Raw genomic sequence first — 20804 nt, 5'->3', positions numbered from 1 at the left:
AAAGGCATGTGTTTAATAGATAAAAGTTGAACTCAGCATGACTTTGTAAAGCTTTTTTGCACATTACTTCTGAAACAATAAGCAGACTGTGATATTCTAGAAAATTACTTTAGGTGCCTATGAAGATGTACTGTGCTATACTCCCTTAAACTGCATTCCAGGATATTTATTTGCCTAATATTGTGAACGTAACTGAAATACACTATACAGGATGGAGTATCAAAGAGTATTAAATCATATGTTAAGCATCACAGTGCAGTTCAACATGTCAGATGTGCTGCAGGCAGAATGAGCTGGGGATGCCTATTACAAGGGTCACTTATACTATAGGTATACTGCAGCACAGTTACCATGATTCACTGACCTCACTTATTCTGTAGGTATACTGCAGCACAGTTGCCATGATTCACTGACCTCACTTATTCTGTAGGTATACTGCATCACAGGTGCCATGACCTCACTTATTCTGTATGTATACTGCATCACAAGTTCCATGATTCACTGACCTGACATATACTGTAGGTATACTGCAGCACAGTTGCCCTGATTCACTAACCTCACTTATACTGTAGGTATACTGCAACACAGTTGCCATGATTCACTGACCTTACTTATACTATAGGTGCACTGCAGCACAGTTGCCATGATTCATTGACCTCACTTATACTGTAGGTGTACTGCAGCACAGTTGCCATGATTCACTGACCTCAGTTATACTGTAGGTGTACTGCAGCACAGTTGCCATGATTCACTGACCTCACTTATACTGTAGGTTTACTGCAGTACAGTTGCCATGATTCACTGACCTCACATATACTGTACGTATACTGCAGCACTGTTGCCATGATTCACTTATAGGCACATCAAGTCGAAAACCAAGAAAATTGGGTAGGTAGGACAGGCTGCCAACAGAAGAAATAATGGTGGAAAGACAGCTGGTGTTCATATGCAGACTACAAATGTTTATGACCTTGTCCTTTTTGGATTGGATGGGCATTGTAGGCATGAGAAAGATCTGAAGAGACAGGTGGCAGCCAATGTGACTGTACTAAGGAGCCACTTGAATGTGACACAGGCTTCTCATATTTGGCTCACTGACCTAGCTGACCTTGCCATAAGTAGATACAAGGCCCTAATTTTTTTTGGTCCCCTTAGACCTCATGACCCAGCCCACAGTGCCCCATATCTGTTTGGATTTTGCTAGCGATCATCCCGCCACTCCCAAATTATTCTGATATTCATGAATCCTAAGGGTATTCTGGGGCTCGGCTATCTGTGCTTCCATCAAGGTTTTTCTATTTATATGCCCTACCTACTTCTTTCCCTTTTTCCCTGCACCCTACGCTTGTCAACTATGTCCAAGGGCGTGTCATCAATGAGTGCTCTCCTGCCCAAAATGGGCACGCCCATCCATCCCTGCTACTCCATCAGTTGCCTGAGCTGTGAGTTTAACTGTTTTTGGCTGTGTTGTAGTCAATTCTTTATTTTTCTATCCTGCCGGAACTGCTTACAAGGTTCTAATTTTAAGATGACAGGCTACTGATGTGCCATCACACCAGATAACAGAGGTTCTGTTTTCCATTGGTAGGCAATTGCCAGTGAATGAAATGCCTGGAAAAAAGTAAGAGGTGGGTGTCTGCCATGTGACTCCATGTAAGCCGGCATAACATGTTGTAAAGTTATATATGTAGAAATTACACCCTTTTGGATAGTGTCTTGTTTGTCAATGTATTTTATAGTCCAGGAAAGAGACTGCATCAAACACAAGTCACCTTACTGGATCAAGGTTTTGCCATACATAACATCCCACAGTCAACAAGATGTATAGTTGCATCCAATTCACAGATCAATAGTGTACAGGATTCATGGTACTCAGTACATACCTTTCTTAAATCACTGGCAGACATGATTCATGGTACTTTGTGTATATATTCCTCTTAAATCACTGCTATAAAGGATTCTTGGTATTTGGTATGTACCTCTCTTAAATCACTGCCATACAGAATTCATGGTATTTGGTGTGTACTTCTATCAAAAGTTACCAGAAAGACTTCTGTGCTTAGCCTGTTCTAGGGCCTCAGTCTCTCGCCATACTGTCTCCACCAACAGGGACCCTTGTAAAGCTGCCAGTACAAATAAGCAGAGCAAAGACATGACTCTACCTGCAGTCATACCTGCTGGTTTGTAGTATAACTACTAGCTGATGACTTATAGCCTCTTTATGATGCACATGTTGCTCATTTCTGCTTACACTTACATGAAGGTAGTGCATCAGATATGGCCCAGACACTTGTCATCAGCCTTCAACCCCCCCATTCTGTTTCTTGAGCTTTTTTACTCTCCCTTCTATGTGGAATAATACAACAATGATATAGAAGGACATAGTACAGTCGTGTAAAATCTTACCATAGCAGTAGATGTCCTTCCCTTCACTGTTGTAGTATTCGGTCCCTCCCTCTGACCCCCTTTTCTGATTCAGATTTTTTCCTTCTGGTCGTGCATGGACTCCTTTGTCCTGTGATGACTGCTCTTTTCTGGGGCAATTCAGTTCTGGGTAGTTGCATCCGTATGTTCCTTTTATGCCCCACATTCTGTGTGGGGAGCATAAATGTGACATAAGGTGCAAACAAGATCTCTCATAAACTTATCTATACTGGCTGAGCGATGGGCTGGCCTGGCTGGGGCGGGATGTCCGTCCCTTCTTTGAGGAATCCCGCAACAGTGAAGAGAAGGGCATCTACTGTTATTGGTAAGATTTTACACAATTGTACTTTGCACTGGTGTGGGATTATTTTATAGAATGGTATTATAGAATAATAAAATGGAACAGCCATGTGCGTTATTACAGCATATATTACATCCTGCATGCTACAGTATAGTGTGAATAAGACCAGCTGCCTGCGATACTGACTTCATTGTTCTATTGCATATGTGACACACAGATTGCTGTATATGTTTGCTTAGTATGTCTAGCTTGAAAAAGGACCTATGGGACAAGAAAACCTTACAAGAACAACAAAATTAAATACATAAAAACTGACACAAAGTTAATTTTAACAATTGAAGAAATACACTCATACTTTAATTGCTGTACTAAAGCTTATGTTATCACATTACTTTACAGCAAAACCTGTTCCATCAGATGAGTTTGAAAAAATTCTAGGTGAAGTGAGGGACGTTAAATAATATTACCCTGAGGCTGTGATTTATAATGTTTGGATAGTCTACCTCACTCGTTTCATTTTAAAGTAAACTATCAGCACAATCAAGAAAAAATCATGGAAGACTTAATAATAATGAAAACTGACTTCAACATTTACTAAGATTTCACCCAGAATATTTTGCTTGCCAGAAACACAGTCTGTGTCCAAATCAGTCTTCAGGTAGGAATCAAAATGATGTGTCTCATTTGCAAACAACCTGAACACCTTTGTCTTAGCTGCTTGCAAATAAATGTGAATGATTACATGACCGTATTCAAAGGTGAAGCTGATCAGGGCATAAAGCTATGACTTGGTGCATATATAATGAGATATTCTGCCAGATGGATATTATTTGACTGGTCTACTGGTGCAGAAGTTGGATAGCTATTTGTAAAAATGGTGACTCAGGTCTGGGTTGTACCCCAATCCCCGGGAATCAGTTGGAGTAGGCTGAACTATGTGGGTTATATCATGCTTTCCAGTATTGTAGAATGTAGGTCAGGCACCTGCAAGCTTAGCCTGTGTCTAAAGTTAAGGTGCAGTCTATCATTTTTGCAATGTGATGGTTAATCTATGCCCAGACAACTGAGTGGCGAGTCCATGTTTTAAAATGCGCATACTCCTTTCATGAAATAGCTGCACAAATGTATGGAAGCTAAGTGTGAAAAGTCCCACCACTGGCAACTATCACAGTTTTCTGCACTCATCAGTGACATACCAATATGATATGGATAAGACCGTGAGTTATTGATAAATCTTGGATTAAATAAAGAAGCATGAGAAATTCCAGAGAATTTGGTTCTAGTATAGGCTGCATCTCTCCTGAAAGACTGAATAAAGGTAGAGAAAGCAAAAAAATCTGCCAGCTCTGCTATATATAATAAGCTAGTTGTCCTTCTTTAGCTTAGCAAATTTCCCCATAGGTGACACTCAAACCTTAGACTTGTATTTGTGAGGCAAACACCTTAACTCTTACGCCAACCCTCTATACCATCGTGAAGAAGGATTAAAAGTAACAAAATATGTTAGAACTGCTTTAACTCTGTGGATATACCAGTTTTTGAAAGTCAAGTAGCCAAAAATAAATAAGCAAATAAATAAATAAATAAATGTATTGATACTCTCTAAAGATACTTGCATTCCTTCTTGGAATTCCAAGTTATACCCCCCCCCCCCCCATTCAAATGGTGCTTGAACTATTCTGGATTACTAAAACACTTTTTCAGACCTGATTCTAAGAAAAAGCAAAGGACCACTAAGGTCAGCATATTTAATTCATTTTGTTGCAGTGAATCAGTTACTAGTGAAAAGTTTCAGGTTTGGAGTTAGAATTCTGAAAACTGATAGTATTTGCAAAATGTCATGCTTTGAACTGCTGCTCAATATTATAATGTGATGAAAAGGTCGTAAGTGAAATGCATTCTTCCGTCTGTTTTTTTGTGTGTCATTTAGCACAAATATATATCTGTTTAACCTATTTGTCTTTGAACTAGTGCTTCGTTAAACTTTAGAATGTAGTTTCAAGGCAAATAACTCATTTTACACTCCTAGCACATGTCCTAACTTAGCATTTCAGCTTTATATTCCCTGTGGACAGCTATGTGTTTTTAACATTAGCACTCAGACAGAAAGGACCAATGGTCCATTGAATTCAATTTCACACACTTGAGCAAATGTAGCACGAAAGAATATGTGCCTGATGCATTTGAAGCCAGAGGGGGAAAAAAGAGTCCCCAGGATTCAGCAAGCTCTGCACGGTGTGCAGGAATAGTGCAAGAGCTGCTGCAGGCAATACGGCTGACGATCGATCCTGGAATGAGTTCCCGCGACGTGCAAAAGCACTCCTGCACTATTCCTACATGGACACAGCCCCTGCATGCTAATTACATAATTTACTGGTGAAGAACATACACATGAGGTGAATTAGCAATCCAGGAAGCAGACAGGGGTCCGTGGAGGAATAGTGGAGCCTGCAGATATGCATTCATCCAGTAGCTGAATACATTTCTGCAAACTACAAAATGAAGGCACGACAGCTTGTAACAAAGCATGTATAATAAGGGTTAGGCATACCAATGGCCAAACATATGGCCATAGGCATGAAAACTAGTTTCAAAATGATAAAAAATAACTTTTTGTTTTGGTCAATTTTGGCCGTTTAAGCATAGGGCAGCTGTTCACAAACGGGATCGGCCTGAAAATAATAAAAAAAGCTGGAAATAAGCTTTTAAACCAAAATCATCATTTTGCCATAATAGTCAATGGCATGCATAACACAACAAGACCATGGAATATTGGTTGCTATGGGCGAAGGCTGAGTGTCGGTTTTGTAACCATGCATTAGCAGTCAGTTCTATGCAAATGAGGGGAATGATATTGAATCACAGATTTCTCCTCAGTGCTAGGTTGAACCCAACCGTGTAGGTGCAATAACACCATGGTGTAAGCCTAAGAGCTAGATGACCTCATGAGGGGGAGTGTCATGACTGCTGTAAGCTTATTGGAGCACAGTGGCCCGTATTTGCCCTTACCTAAGCACAGCTAAGGAAGGGGGTGTGTCTGAAACTGCCTAGTAGTATTTACATTGCCTAAATGGGTGTGAGCGCCATGCACCGGGTTTAAAACAAAAAAAAAAAAAAAAAAAAAACAGGAAATAGCAACTCCATTCACATCTGAGCACTGGGTTTCTGCTGTACACCTCGGGGCTTAAACAGGAAGGCAATGGGAAGGGAAAACAACAGTAGGAAGGTAATCAAGGAGAACTAGCATAGCTGGCAGGTGAAAGGTATCAGAACCAGCCAATTACACAGGCAGCAGCCCAGCACACTACTATAAACTATGCAAACACCTTTCACTCTGTTTTTTCCCACAAACTCTACACCACCGGTGTAGACAAATGGGGAAATTTTACCTAACAAAACAAACAAAATGATAGGGGCTGCTGTCGCTCTCATAAATCAATATGTGGAAGAGGCTGAGGGTAGTGAGGATGAAAATGCTGATGACCAACCAATAGTGAGGAGAAGGAAAAGAGTGTACAAACCCAGGGTAATCTACCAGGGACTACATGAGCTGGAGACAGTAGAGCACTATAGGGTGGACAGGAACCTCCTACAGCAAATTGTTGAGCTGTGCCGGCCACGCCTCACACACAGAACCAACAGAAGGGAACCCATCCCAGTGGATACCAAGGTATGTGTAGGCTTAAGAATACTAGCCACAGGTACCTTCCAGAGGCCAACTGGGGATATCATGGGGATTTCACAGGCATCAGCCTCCAGGGTACTCCACCAGTTCCTGGATGCCATGTCTGCACATGCCAGTGAGCACATATATTTCCACAACACCTGTGAGGCGTTGACCAGTAATATGCATCTCTTCCACCAAATAGCAGAATACTCTGAGGTAGTGGGTGCTATAGACTGCACACACATACACATCAAAGTACCACCCAGTGAGCAGAGTAGGGTCTACATAAACCGCAAGGACTTCCACTCCATCAACTGCCAGGTCATGTGCGTTGCACAGGGCATTATAATGAATGCATGTGCTGGCAGCCCTGGAAGCTATCATGACTCCCCATCTGGCATACGATGCAGTTGTACCAGAGATTTGCCTGTGGGGACATCCCATATAGCCATCTAGTGTCGGATGCTGGTTACGCACTGGAGCCGTGGCTGATGACACCCATCAGAAATGCACACACACCTGAACAAGAACTCCATAATGATGCACGCGCACAAACCAGAATCATAATAGAGTGTGTGTTTGGGATGTTCAAGTCATGGTTCCGGTGCCTGGACATATCTAGTGGAGCCTTGCAGTACTCTCCAGCTACATGTACCCAAATTTTCATTGTATGTACCATGCTACACAATATAATTCTGCAGAAACAGCTGCAGCAGGAACAGCATGGGGCAGGGCCACACAGCTCCTTACCATTGCCATGGCCAGTACAGGCACAGACTGACTCGGAGGAGGAACAACCTTAACCTGCCCTGTAGGCAGAAGGAGGTGTGCCCAGTATGCCTAGGCTTTGGCAAGAGGCAACGCATAGCACATACACTGACACAGAAGGAACCCAGGAAATGACACCTCTCTCTGACTCGCACATACAGTAAAAGGGTTGCCAAACATGACACTACCTGTGCTTAACCATGTGTAGGGAGTGTACTATGTGCATCAGACATAGTCATCCCTCCAGCACCATCCTCAATTCTGCCACAGCCACAAGGTAAGCCACTGTCCCTATCAATAGCTGAATGGAGTAGTATGTTCTACTACTTGTATTTATGGTACGGATGTGAGCATGCAAGGGAATTGGGTGGCAAAATGGGATGGCAGCAGACAGTAGACACCTATATGGGCAGCATGAAATCCATAATGAATACTGGTTTCAGCATAGTAGGCAGTACTAGACAAGGTGACAAATTCCACCGCAGGACATGTGGTGGGCCAAATGTATATCCATAGGACACACACATGCATGTCAGTGAGGCTCACATACTCAACAACATTCCCAGCCAGCAGGACAGGTGTAGATGACCACAAAAAAAGGCTGTGTTAAGGCCTCCAATTGATGGCAATGGAGAATAGCCCCTCTTCAGACCTACACAGACATACTACAAAAGGTCAGGCAGTTGGATGTTAGTTCTGATGGGTAAGAAGTCTGAAACTGAAATGTAGGTCAATAAAACCTACGATCTGTACTCTACTGATATGCCTCCTGTCTGCATGATAGGTCAAAATACTGAATGAAATTGAAGCCAACAGAGTACCTGAAATACCAGTACAGTCATAGCAAATGTTTACAGTTGTCAGGTGTGCTTCCCACCCACAATCCTATGTAGAAATGTAGTAACATGTACATGTGGGTATAATAACAGTGGAGCACAGATTACCTGAGCTGGCCAAATTAGCAGGATAGATTGTTGCATGTGTACAATATGCAGGGCTCTGTGTGTTAAGTTGTTGTGTGTTGTATATTGTGTGGAAGTGGTCAGCATGTAGGCATGGAGGGTTGTGCCCCAGTGACCTATGGCCAGTACTGTTGATGACAGGGCCATGTTCTGACAACTGCAGTGCCAAACACAATGCATCCCAGCAAGACCCAATCCAGCAGTAATCCATACTAATTGTATGATGTAATATCTGTCACCATCTGAAAGATGGACATGGCATGAATGTGGGCTCAGACATACACATAGTACATAGGTGGAACTACCCTAAGAGAGTGTATAAAATGTTACTGTCAAATGGACACACCTTTGGAATTGTACATACAGGTTAGCAGCAAATTAGTTGTCTGTGTAGTATGGAATAATGATGTAGTCTGGCTAAACACTGGCAGACCACAAAAGGCACAGTTATGAAGTACTGAGAAAATGCTGATGTCCCTGCATGAGCCAGCATAAGGGGAATGCCCCATGTATATATGTGAGTCAGCTGCAAGAAGCTTCCATAGCACACATGCACTCAGCTCACCCCACCATCAGCCACAGGTTTATCACAGGTCATATCCCTGCTGTTGGGAATGAGTACAGTATGACCCCCACTTCTGTATGGGAATACTCACAGAATGCAGCATGCTGAAGAAGTGTCCCATGCAGGTGTATCCCTGGCTGTAAGCAGCACTGTGCCAGCATCCACAACAATGGATTAATAAGGACAGAAACTATTGTCATTAACACCTTCCACACCTACCCTATCACCCCAGGGGAATCCAGTGGCTTGCAGCCTTGGACTGTAGGAGTGACAGACTGCACTGGCCTACTACAGATGGCCTGTATCACTACCAAATGCCCTACAGTCCTCTGTCAAAGGCTTGTGTCTCACCCATACTGCCAATGTATGTTATCTCATGGAGTCCCAAACAGCGACATAACACAGTCCACAGAACACAAATGCAAGGCCATGTCGACAAATCCCAGTAGCATGTTCACCATGTCCTACTGCATGAACTGTGGACCAACCCCTAAATACCGCTGGGATGAAGTGATAACTATAGGGATACTTATTAGATATTGCTTCCATACTGTTAGGAAGAGGATAGAATTACAGAGGGGGTAGAAGCATGGACGCCATGGAGTTTGTGAAGTCTGAAAGTCTGATGTGTGTCCATAGACTCCCTGCCTGCAAACTCAGGAATGGGTGGCTACAAACCTGCTCATAAACCACAATGTGAAGGGGAAATGACCAGATATATGAGCTCTGCCTTTGGGTAACCTGTGTGAATCTGTACAGCTGAGAGATATGGCCACAGCAGCATATGGCCATTCTGTCATGTCAATAGATGTACAAGCATGGGTTCCTCAGCCACCACAGTACCAAGGTGCTGGACCATTTACACAGACCCAGCAGCAAGTTTCTGCAGCTCCCCCTCCAGAATGGCATGAGTGTGCAAGAATATGTAGGCTGCAGACCACAATACCGGACACAGCTTCATTCATCTTGCATTCCCCAGGAAATTACTGTGAGCAAATAAGTATATCTGTCAGTAGTTGATTACATAATACATCACAGTGTAAAACAGTACATATGTCTGAATATCTCTGCTAACACCAAAACCATGTAGCACAAGCAGCACAAACACGATTAGTTACAGTATCCCACTATCCTTTGCCCATTGCGACTCCATATTGTCAATCTATCTACAGATATCCTGCAGAAACAGGTTGCTAGCTGTAGGTGTAGAACACAAATGCCTGCACTGGAGTGCAACCTACCTGGAATGGATTCACACATTCAATACAGAAGGTCATACTGGGCATGCTCCCACACTTAGAGAAATGAAGCCCCTGTCTGGCAACAACAGTGGACTATACATATCTGTCAGTCGCAGATTTCTGTACACACACACCACATTACACACCAGTCATTCTTTGCACACACATCAGGTAGGAATACACACATATATCCAAGGACAACACACTATAATAGGTCAAACATACACAAACAGAGATGTGGGGAAGAGAGAGACAGACAGTGAGAAAGAGCTTCCCATCACGAGGCCTGTCCCACCCAGCACACATCCAATTGGTCAATATCACATGATGTGCCGATGTCTATCAATGTAGACATTTGCTTCTGGTAGCCCTCATCACTATAGTGTCTGTGGTGCTTGTGATAATGATGTAATATGACAGTACAAGTCATTATTCATCTAGCAGTCGTATACACAGTCCTGTCAAATGTGGAGTTGTGTGTGACTGAGTGTTGTGTGTGTGTTTCCAGAGGAATGGTTTATGGCCCATTCACACACCCTGCACTCCCTATTGCCCTAGTTTAACTAGCCTGCTGATGTCAGTCAGCTTGAAATACCCCTTTGGACATGGATCATAAGCTCTGTGGTACATGCAATAATTGTGTATTGCTATAGTGTGACATACTAGTTAGGTAGGAGTTCTAATCCCAGACATGGCAAGTGTGTGTAGGGATCAATGATTTTGAGGCCATTCACAGACACTACACTTCCCATTGCCCTACTTTAGCAAGCCTGCTGATGTCATTCACCTTGAAATACCCCTTTGGACAAGGGCTAGCGTTATAAACTCCATGGCGTGTCTGATAACTGTGTAATGCTACAGTGTGATGTACTAATTAGATAGGAGTTCTAATCCCAGACATGGCAACTGTGAAACTCTGTGTGTGTAGAGAGTAATTCTTTTGAGGCCATTCACAGTCACTATACCTCCCATTGCCCTACTTTAGCAAGCATGCTGATGTCGGTCCCCTTGAAATACCTCCTTGGACAAAATTTAGCCATGTAAGTGTAAGCTCCGTGGTGCGTGCAATAACTGTGTAATGCTATAGTGTGATATACTAGTTAGATAGGAGTTCTAATTCCAGACATGGCAACTGTTAAACTCTGTGTGTAGAGAGTAATGCTTTTGAGGCCATTAACATCCACTACACCTCCCATTACCCTACTTTAGCAAGCCTGCTGATGTCAGTCACCTTGACATACCTCCTTGGAGAAGATTCAACCCTGTAATCTCCATGGCCAGTGCAATAACTGCATAATGCTATAGTATGATGTACTAGTTAGGTAGGAGTTCTACTCCCAGACATGTCAACTGTGAATCTCTGTGTGCATGCATGTGTGTGTGGAGAGTAATGCTTTTGAGGCCTTTCACAGTCATTACACCTCTCATTGCCCTACTTTAGCAAGCCTGCTGATGTCAGTCACCTTGAAATACCTCCTTGGAGAAGACTCAGCCCTGTAAGTTCCATGGCATGTGCAATAATTGCGTAATGCTGTAGTGTAATCTACTAGTTAGGTAGGAATTCTAATCCCAGACATAGCAACTGTGAAACTGTGTGTGTGTGTGTGTGTGTGTGTGTGTGTGTGTGTGTGTGTGTGTGTGTGTGTGTGTGTGTGTGTGTGTGTGTGCAGAGTAATGCTTCTGAGGCCATTCACAGTCACTACACCTCCCATTGCCCTACTTTAGCAAGCCTGCTGATGTCATCTACCATAAGCTCCGTGGCATGTGCCATAAATGTGGAGTAGCAATAACTGCACAGCTATGGGCTTGAATCTCATCTGTGGCAAGTGTATGTGTGTACCTCAAAGATTTTGTCCCCATTTACAGCCAGTACACATCTCAGAGCCTGACTCTAACAGTCCTGGGACAATATCCATCCAATAAGCTCAGTGGCATGTGCGATAAATGTGGTCCACTGTAGTAGCAATACATAGCTAGTTAGGGTTTGAATCTCAGTACTGGTGTGTGTGTGTGTGTGTGTGTGTGTGTGTGTGTGTGTGTGTGTGTGTGTGTGTGTGTGTGCGCGTGTGTGTGTGTGTGTGTGTGTGTGTGTGTGTGTTTGTGGAGGTTGCTGTGATTGTGTAATGACAGGATGCATTTTGGGGTGGGTTTTGCTCAATTATTATATTGAGGACGTACTATATGTCGCAATGTCCACTTTACAAGGACAACAGATGTCAAACAGCAGAGAGACTGGTGTAGACAATCCATAGCCCTACATGTGACATTATGGATCAGTGAATAATATAGGAAACCCTTGTATTACTCAGAGAACACTCTCCACCCATGTCTCATACACAAGCACACTTGGCTAAGCAACAACTACTATATTGGTAGTTCCCTGCATATTGCCCACAGATAGTAACCATGGTGTGATTACAGTGGACTACATGCCTGTTGACGACAACACTGCCACTGACATCAGAATGTACTGTGATGTGTAACATCTCCTGACTGAGTGTGTGTTATCCAGCAAGTAAATGGGTGTGGCACCCTGTTCCATCCCTACAATAGGCAAATAAATGCTTACAGTGGTCCTTTGCTATGTTCCTCACTGGACACCTGCAACATCTGTAGAGTCTGCAAATGTAACCCACAAAGGGAATACCATGCCTTATACACATGCTCTGTATGGACAGATGTCACTATCTCCACTGAATACCTGTATCATGCTGTCAATGTAGGTGCAGGCACAACCTCAGTTCCATAGCCAGGTCTCACAACATGAGGTCAGGAATGCCACATCAGATGATAACAATCTGTCCACACAACATGCCCTAGAGACTCTATGTACACTTCCACATTTAACAGAACATGCATGTGGAATATGTGCACAACCCAGACACTGTCCATGTTATGGAATATTGATCACATACATGGTAAGCATTGCACAGCACTGGCCACCCGCAATAGTAACCCAGATGAGTGGATGGTGAATATAATACCCACCTGTGTGGGCCAATCCAGAGACTACACCCCTGAGCCACACTGCAGACCACTGTCATGTGGCCTGATGCCATAGTATTCCCTTTGCCTAGCCTTGTACAGCATTCTGGCACAGTCAACTACTACACACCTGTGAAGCAATGAACCCATGCATGTCAGTACTGGCAAATGTGTGTGTCTGTGTGTGTGTGTGTGTGTGTGTGTGTGTGTGTGTGTGTGTGTGTGTGTGTGTGTGTGTGTGTGTGTGTGTGTGTGTGTGTGGAGATTTTTAAGCCATTCACACTCACTACACCTCCCATTGCCCTACTGTAGCATGCCTGCTGATGTCAGTCTCCTTGAAACAACCCTTTGGCCATATATCAGCCTGATAAGCTCTGTGGTGCATGTGATAACTGTGTAATACTGTAATGTAGCAAACTAGTTAGGTAGGAGTTCTAATCCTGACCTTGCCAACTCTAATAATGTGTGTGATTCCCTGAGAGAGTGTGATTGTGTCTTCCTTGACACCTGTTTTTGTGGACAGTCACATGTGCTACACTTCCTATATCTCTCTTTTATCACTGTTGCTGATGTCACGCACCTTCAAAGATACCTTTGGACAGTTCTCCAACATGTAAGCTCTGTGGCGCGTGCAATAACTGCATAACAATGTAATCGCAATACATAGTCGGGTGCAGGTTTAAAACTCAGTACTGGTAAGTGTGTGTGTGTTACCAGACCCTGTGTGGGTGTTGGGGTGATTGTATAATGACAGAGTCCATTGCAGTGTGGATTTTGCCACATCATTATATTGAGGAGCTACATGTTCCATTGTCAACATTACAAGGCCAACATTTTCCAAACATTGCAGAGATTGTTGTCAACAATCCTCAGCCATAAATGTGTACAGCCATGTGCAATTACCCTGTGACAGTATGGAGTAGCACACAATATAGGCAACCGTCATATTGCCCAGATACCACTCTCCACCCATGGTTCATACACAAACATGCTTGGCTCTTACTCTTCTACTCCCTTCCTTTCTTACTTTGTTTCTGTCTGTCTTTCTCACTCCCTCTCTGGTGGATGTGGAAAAGTATACCTGCTTTGCTTAGGCATCAGCTTGAGTTTTGTAAGTGATGCTCATGATCAGCTGATAGCCTGTGCATGAATTGCAGTCAATAGCTAATAGCTAATTGCATGTGGAACAGCTGTGGCATCATTCCTATAGCCAATTGCATGGAAACACACTGCTATAACTAAGCACTTCATGTGGGTGTTGGCCCTTTTCCTTCACTGTGAGCAGGACTTCATGTGGGTGTTTTGACAAACAGCATCACAGAGGGTAGTTGGATATACCTCTTGCAACATACACTGTGGAGACAGGCTACCAAAGAGAAGGGGGATGTTCCAGACATAAGGACAGAATGTAAGCATTGCTCTTCTACATTTGGAGTAATGTTGGTTTAACAGGGTTTGTGTGGATATGGCTGTTCGACATGATTTAATATCTGTCATGACAGTGTTATGTGGTTGAAGAAACTCTCACCTGTAGGGCTAACTGCAGTCTGGCCAGTGTTTAATATCTTATTAAAGTAATAAATACATGAATAAATATACACTGTCTCATACTTTAATAAGATATATCCTATTAGTTATGTAACTAAGGGGGGGGGGGCGTGTTTTTAGGATTGATTGTATGCCATTCAAACATTTCATTGAAGTGTATCCTACGAGCTAAATCACTTTGAAGAAGTTCCTGACTAAGCAGGGACGAAAGCTTGTGCAAATAACCTTGATTTTTGTGTGGAATAAATCTTTGTGCTTGAAACCTACTTGGTGACATCATTTAACTTTTTTACCTGCATCAGCTGCTCTCCAGCTCCGTGTGTGCTTTTTTTACTCATTAGTTTATATTTTGTGTTTTTTTTTCTGCTATATGAAATGGCATATACAACTGAAATAGTACACAAATAAACATTTCTATGTATGTAAACTTGTATGTGGTGTCATATCTTTTGACTTGTCTGTGGGTATATGTTTCATGCAGTAATTGTCTTTTATTTGAAAGAATCAAACACTGGCCATTTTAAAAGGTGGCAACTGTAGGAATACTGGCTGTTCGATATGCTGTGCACCCTCTAAATATATATCTTCTTATACATAGCTATAAGTAGTATTATATGTATATGTGTATGTGTAGGTATGTGTATATACATATCTATCTATCTATCTATCTATCTATCTATCTATCTATCTATCTATCTATCTATCTATCTATCTGTCTATCTATGTATATATGCGTGTGTGTGTATGTATCATTGGAATGTTTACTGCTTCCACATTGTACATTCCCTATGGTACACATACTGTTCTGCATGATATGTTATTGATATCATCCTGACATTGTACAGCTGAGATGGATTACTGTTAACTTGTTGTGGCTATATTGTGTTGGGTACTGGGTATGAGACTTGCAAGTGTTTGGTTATTGTGTTGCAAGAAAGATCTGTTTAGCTGTGGAGGAGGGGATGATATCAATAATTACAAGAGGTACTTATTTTGGGCCCCTTCACCCCCATTAACAGTGCCTTTGGTCATATATTTATTTTTTTGTTTTTTTTATCTATATAACTATATCAATATATATATATATATATATATATATATATATATACATATATATATATGTATATATATGTATATATATGTATATATATATATAGACATATATATGAATACACATATATATATATATATGTGTGTGTGTGTGTGTGTGTGTGTGTGTGTGTGTGTGTATACATGCATACATATATCTACATATATTAATACATTTTCCCCTACTGTTGAATGACTGTGCTGGATGATATGTTTGAGAAAACATCAGATTTATTTACATCTGAAATGGCTTAGTGGTAAACCACTTTGGCTATAGTATGCAGTGTCTTGGGTTTGAGAATTGCAAGGGCTGCTTATTTTGTTGCTGGGCAGAACATGGGGCTGTTGGAGGCAAGAGTGATTAAGGCACTTTAAAGTAGTTGTAAGTGGGATTGCGTGGGTTTGTGTGGGTTTGCATGGAGCTAAGAGATGCTTACATGAGCTTACTGCTTAAACACATGCTAATTTCAAATAAAGAAAAGAAAGAAATTGAGATAGGAAAGTGGTGAAATTGGGGCAAGCTGGGGGACAAACAAGAGGAGAAACAGGTAGGGATGTGCAGGACAGCTGTAGGAAAGGATCATAGCTCTGCATTTCTTTGGCAGCAACAGCTGTTTTCAATGTGGGCAATTTAGAATTTGGAGCCTCACACCCTACAGGGAGGTGTGTGGGCATCATACAATACGGATGATTGGTAGGGTTAGATTGTGTGATGGGTACATGTCTCTGGGTGAAATGCAGTGTTATGTATGGGACATTATTTTTTTGTGGGACAGATGCCCTTTTTTAAGGTGAGAGTGGGATGTTAAGGAAGGATTATTGGTAAGTGTGGTGAAGGAGGTTTGGTAGGAGAGGTTGCATTTGTAGACAGACAAGACAGACAAGACAGCAGACAAGGGTAGTGTATGACACATGGGGGGTAAACACCTTGATGGGGAGGGTGGTTGGGAATCCAAGGCTCATGAGCCCTCCAGATGGTAGTAATGGCACTGATATCCCACCTGATGGCAGTCACCACTACTCCTTCACAGCGCCAAAGGTGGCTTTGCTGGGGGCTGGGCTGTAGAGGCCGCCTGCCTCATTAGCTGCGCCAGCCTGACCTCCACCTGGCACAGGTGATCATCCAGCTCCATCTGGATGACACTGTGCACCATACCACAGACCTCATCCTGGGTGACAACATCCTCACCGCTCCCAATTGCAGGGTGAGTGATCCCCATCCCCTGTAGCAGTTCCATCTGAGGGTGGTGCAGGACCAGCAGATGAGGGAGGTCTGGGTTGGGTCCCAGATGTACTGGGACCCAGTGCCTCGGCCATGTGGGGTGGGAGAGGTGGACCCACTGGGATCTGCCTTCCCCTATGTGCTATGGTGTGGAAATTAACAATGAATATTGGTTAGTCATGCACAACACATTACAACATTAGTCAAAATAGCATGCATGGATATTCCCAGTAACCCAAAACAGTGCAATTATAACAGTGCTATAGTAAACAGAACCCGTGCATATATGGAATGGCATTCAGGGCTGCAACAGCATGCCAGTTAGTGGTATGTCAGGCAGGCAATAAGATGATTATTCAACAGGGGGATATTAGTATGCACACAGTTTTAACAATGATAAACCAAATGGAACAGTGGTCCCAACAGTAGAGGTTTGTTTAGGAACATACCCATAATGGTTTCAGTGTGATGGTTGGATCAGTTGAGTGGTAAGGGAAGGGAACAGATTCAACTGACAACTGCTATCAAGTATATTTTTCAGTACACTACTATTCACTACTCTACATTCTGACCACACATACACTCTACCTGGGCCATGGGGCTGCTACAGCACACAAACAGCTGTAGATATCAACAGAGCAATTGTACCCTTATTTTAGTTATACACATCAGACCTGTTTCTATACCAATTTCTTTACGTGTGGGCCCTGTGCAGATGAACTCTTTGCACATTACATTGCTGTTTCTACACATATTTCAGGATCACATATTAGTTGCAGGCCCTGAAGTGTGTGTTGTGCCTTTCAGATACATCTACTGTGACATTCTTTGTGTGCAGGTTTCTTGGCGACTGGGGAAACTATGCATGACAGCATGACACTTGAGGGGCTTGTCTGGGCCAGACTGCAGAGTGTGGATGTCTAGCTTGCATCTATTTGTAGGACTGGGGCTGATCAACACAGCAATTGTACACCTTTCATAGTTATACACATCATACTAGTATTTCTATTCAGATTTCTTTACCTGTGCGCCCTGTATGGAAAATGTTATGTGTTGCAGTACATTACTTCTTCTATTCAGATTGCAGTTTACAACTGTAGAACAAGACTGTGAGATGTTAGTGGCAATTGCTGGATTTGAACGGTGGTGTGTGTGCAAAATTGAACTAGAGGCCTAGTCCTTATCAGACTGAGCTACTGGAGAGGTGTTCTGTGTTGTTTGTGACATTTCTATCTAGTACATATTTTTGTGCACAGTACTTTTATTATGACGTTGCATTATTTGTTCCCCATTTCAGTACACATTATGCATACAAAACAGACATTGGTGTCACTGTTTCTGAAACATGTGCACATTAGCTGGATTACACATTTGACTGTATTACAACTACATACTGCTATTTAGATTCCTGAGTACACAGTGTAGGTTTTAAGTCTGCATATGTTAGTCTTATACATTTTTAAGTACATTCACAGCTACATACAGCTGAAATTGAAAGGTTAACACAAGACACTGCTAGCAGACAAACAAGTAATACACATTCTGATGGCAATATGTACTGTTGCTTTTTTCAATTATTTGGCATGCCCATTCTAAAGTATGTAGACAAGCAGTGCTAACTCTGTTCACCTCAGTTAATGTATTCTACAGGACATACACATTTCTATTTTTCAGCTACAAGTGAGATGACACACACCAGTGTTTGGGATCACCTTTATTAGTTTTGACATACATATCTATGTACAACTCAGAAATCCACAAATAATATTCCTTCATGATTTGCACAGAGGAATGCTTTTCACTTCTAACTGTTACAGTAGCCCTGGCATGACACTTTCTTGGCAGGTTCACTCAGACACACTCATACATATTCTAATATTCCTCTCCTGCATATTGTACCTTGTTTGCTACTGACATCTGTATTACACAGCAGCTGGGAATACTCCATTGTAACACTGGCTGCCTGACACAGGCATTTATTCTTGACTTTTACAGCACAATTATATATATACAGGCGGTATTACCATTACTATAATTTTGATTTCTTACTACTAATAGTAGGGGGGTGTTCTGTACTCACCATACTGCCGATGCTGCCGGGCCAGTCACTGGGCATGAGCCTCAACATTCTGGGACCTCTCTGCAGCAGCCATATGGGGAGACATCACACATTAATCACACCTGCACAGTCAAAAGTTGAACTTTTTCCATACTTAGTTACAGATACATAAGACTGCATACTTACAGACAGGTGGGACATCCTGTGCTCAGACTTCTTGGATCCACTGGTCCAAGAGTGCACCCCTCCTCCTCTTCAGGTCATTATGGTGGTGATGTACCTGCTCATCAGTCTGGGATTTGCCAGTGGCACTAGTGAGATCATGCGCAAGCTGGTCCCAGGCCTCCACTTTGTACTGCGAGCCCTCATACTGGCCCTGCAGCAGCCTACCATCATTTTTTTTACTAGGTGCCCAACCATGACACTGGACTCCTGGATGCCCCAACATTGCGCTCGGAAGCAAACACCTTCACCGACACTAGACATTTTGGTCCTGCTGTGAGCAATCCCAAATGGTTATGGCTGTATTCCCACCTGCGCGGTTTAAATAGGGCAGTTTTCTTGCACTTTTTCTTGACTGGCCAGTTTTAATATGCTGAACTATGCTTAGCTCCACGCAAATCCGCATAGCAATGCTTACACCAGGTAAGCACAGCTGAAAGCCAGTAAGCAATGCTTACACTAGCTAAGCATTGCTTAAATCTATTTTTTTCATTAAATTTATAAATTATTTTTTACATTTATATTTTACATATTCCCATCCCTACTGTGCTATACGTGAGCCATAGGATTGATATCGATCATTCAAATTCCTTAAAAGTTTATTAAATACTTTGGCAGATGGGGGATTCGAATCAAGCATTTTGTACATGCTATACCATGGCAGTATCACTACACTAGAGCAGCTTGATGATGTTTTCTATCACAGTAGCACTTGTCTATCATTTTCAGGATTTCAGCCAGGCTAAGCATAGGAGTGTGCCATGCAAACAAGCTACGCACCACTTAAATTTTGGTTTTATTTGATGAAAAAAAAATACACTTTTTAAAATTTTTATTGCTTTCCTCTTGCCCTACTGCTTCCATGCATGTAGGGCAAGAGTGCATACATTTGGGGGTGTGCACTTGAAGGCTTCTAGGTTTTGTGTTTTGTTTAGTTTTTTTTCAGTGTCTGCGGCTCTAATATTATATAATGTTGAGACAAACTGATTAAATAATTGTAGACTACTTGTACCAAACACAGAACCTGGCACCACAGCAAGTCGGCTAACACAGCAGTTGAATAACAACGTAAGATAAAATCCTTGAAGTTTATTTTTAAGTGTTCAAAACAATAAAATCCACTTTTTGTCGGGAGCAATCTCCCAACTTCTTCAGAATTATATAATGTGACACTCATCTGTGTCACAAAGTGCTGTACGGCACTTTCTGAGTGAAGGGGGTATGTTTCATGTGCAGGCACTGCTGACACACGCCCCCTGCACTTGCTCCTGGTTTGTGTCCATTTAGATTAGATAGCATCATGCTTTCATGCATATGCAAAGTGCGCTGCTATTCTAAATGGACATGAACCACTCCATGCAAGAATAGTCTTATTTGTGCATGGAGATTCTTGAATCATTGGGAGTTTGTATTTCCAGTGGTTTCAGGGGCATGTGCCTGTTATGTGCCTGCAGAAAACTAATCTCATGGGGCAGAAATCTCTTGAAACTTTAAGTTAAGTGGTATGCATGTTGTCTTGCTTCTGACACACGGATTGTTTCCTATGAGTTTTAATCAGTTTGGTTAAACAAATGCTGTATAAAGCAATGTTGTTCTCATTATGAACTGATCTAATATGACTTTAATGCTTCCAAACAAGTTTTCACTTAGTTATTGACTAGACTAGACTTGTAATAGTCAGCAGACTGACAGGCATATTAACCTATGATCACATATCAAGATGTCAGCAATATATATATATATATATATAT

The sequence above is a fragment of the Protopterus annectens genome, chromosome 10.part0 (genome assembly GCF_019279795.1).
Source record: "Protopterus annectens isolate FY-2018-M chromosome 10.part0, PAN1.0, whole genome shotgun sequence".
NCBI classification, from domain to species: Eukaryota; Metazoa; Chordata; order Ceratodontiformes; family Protopteridae; genus Protopterus; species Protopterus annectens.
Note: the sequence above shows the minus strand (reverse complement) of the source record.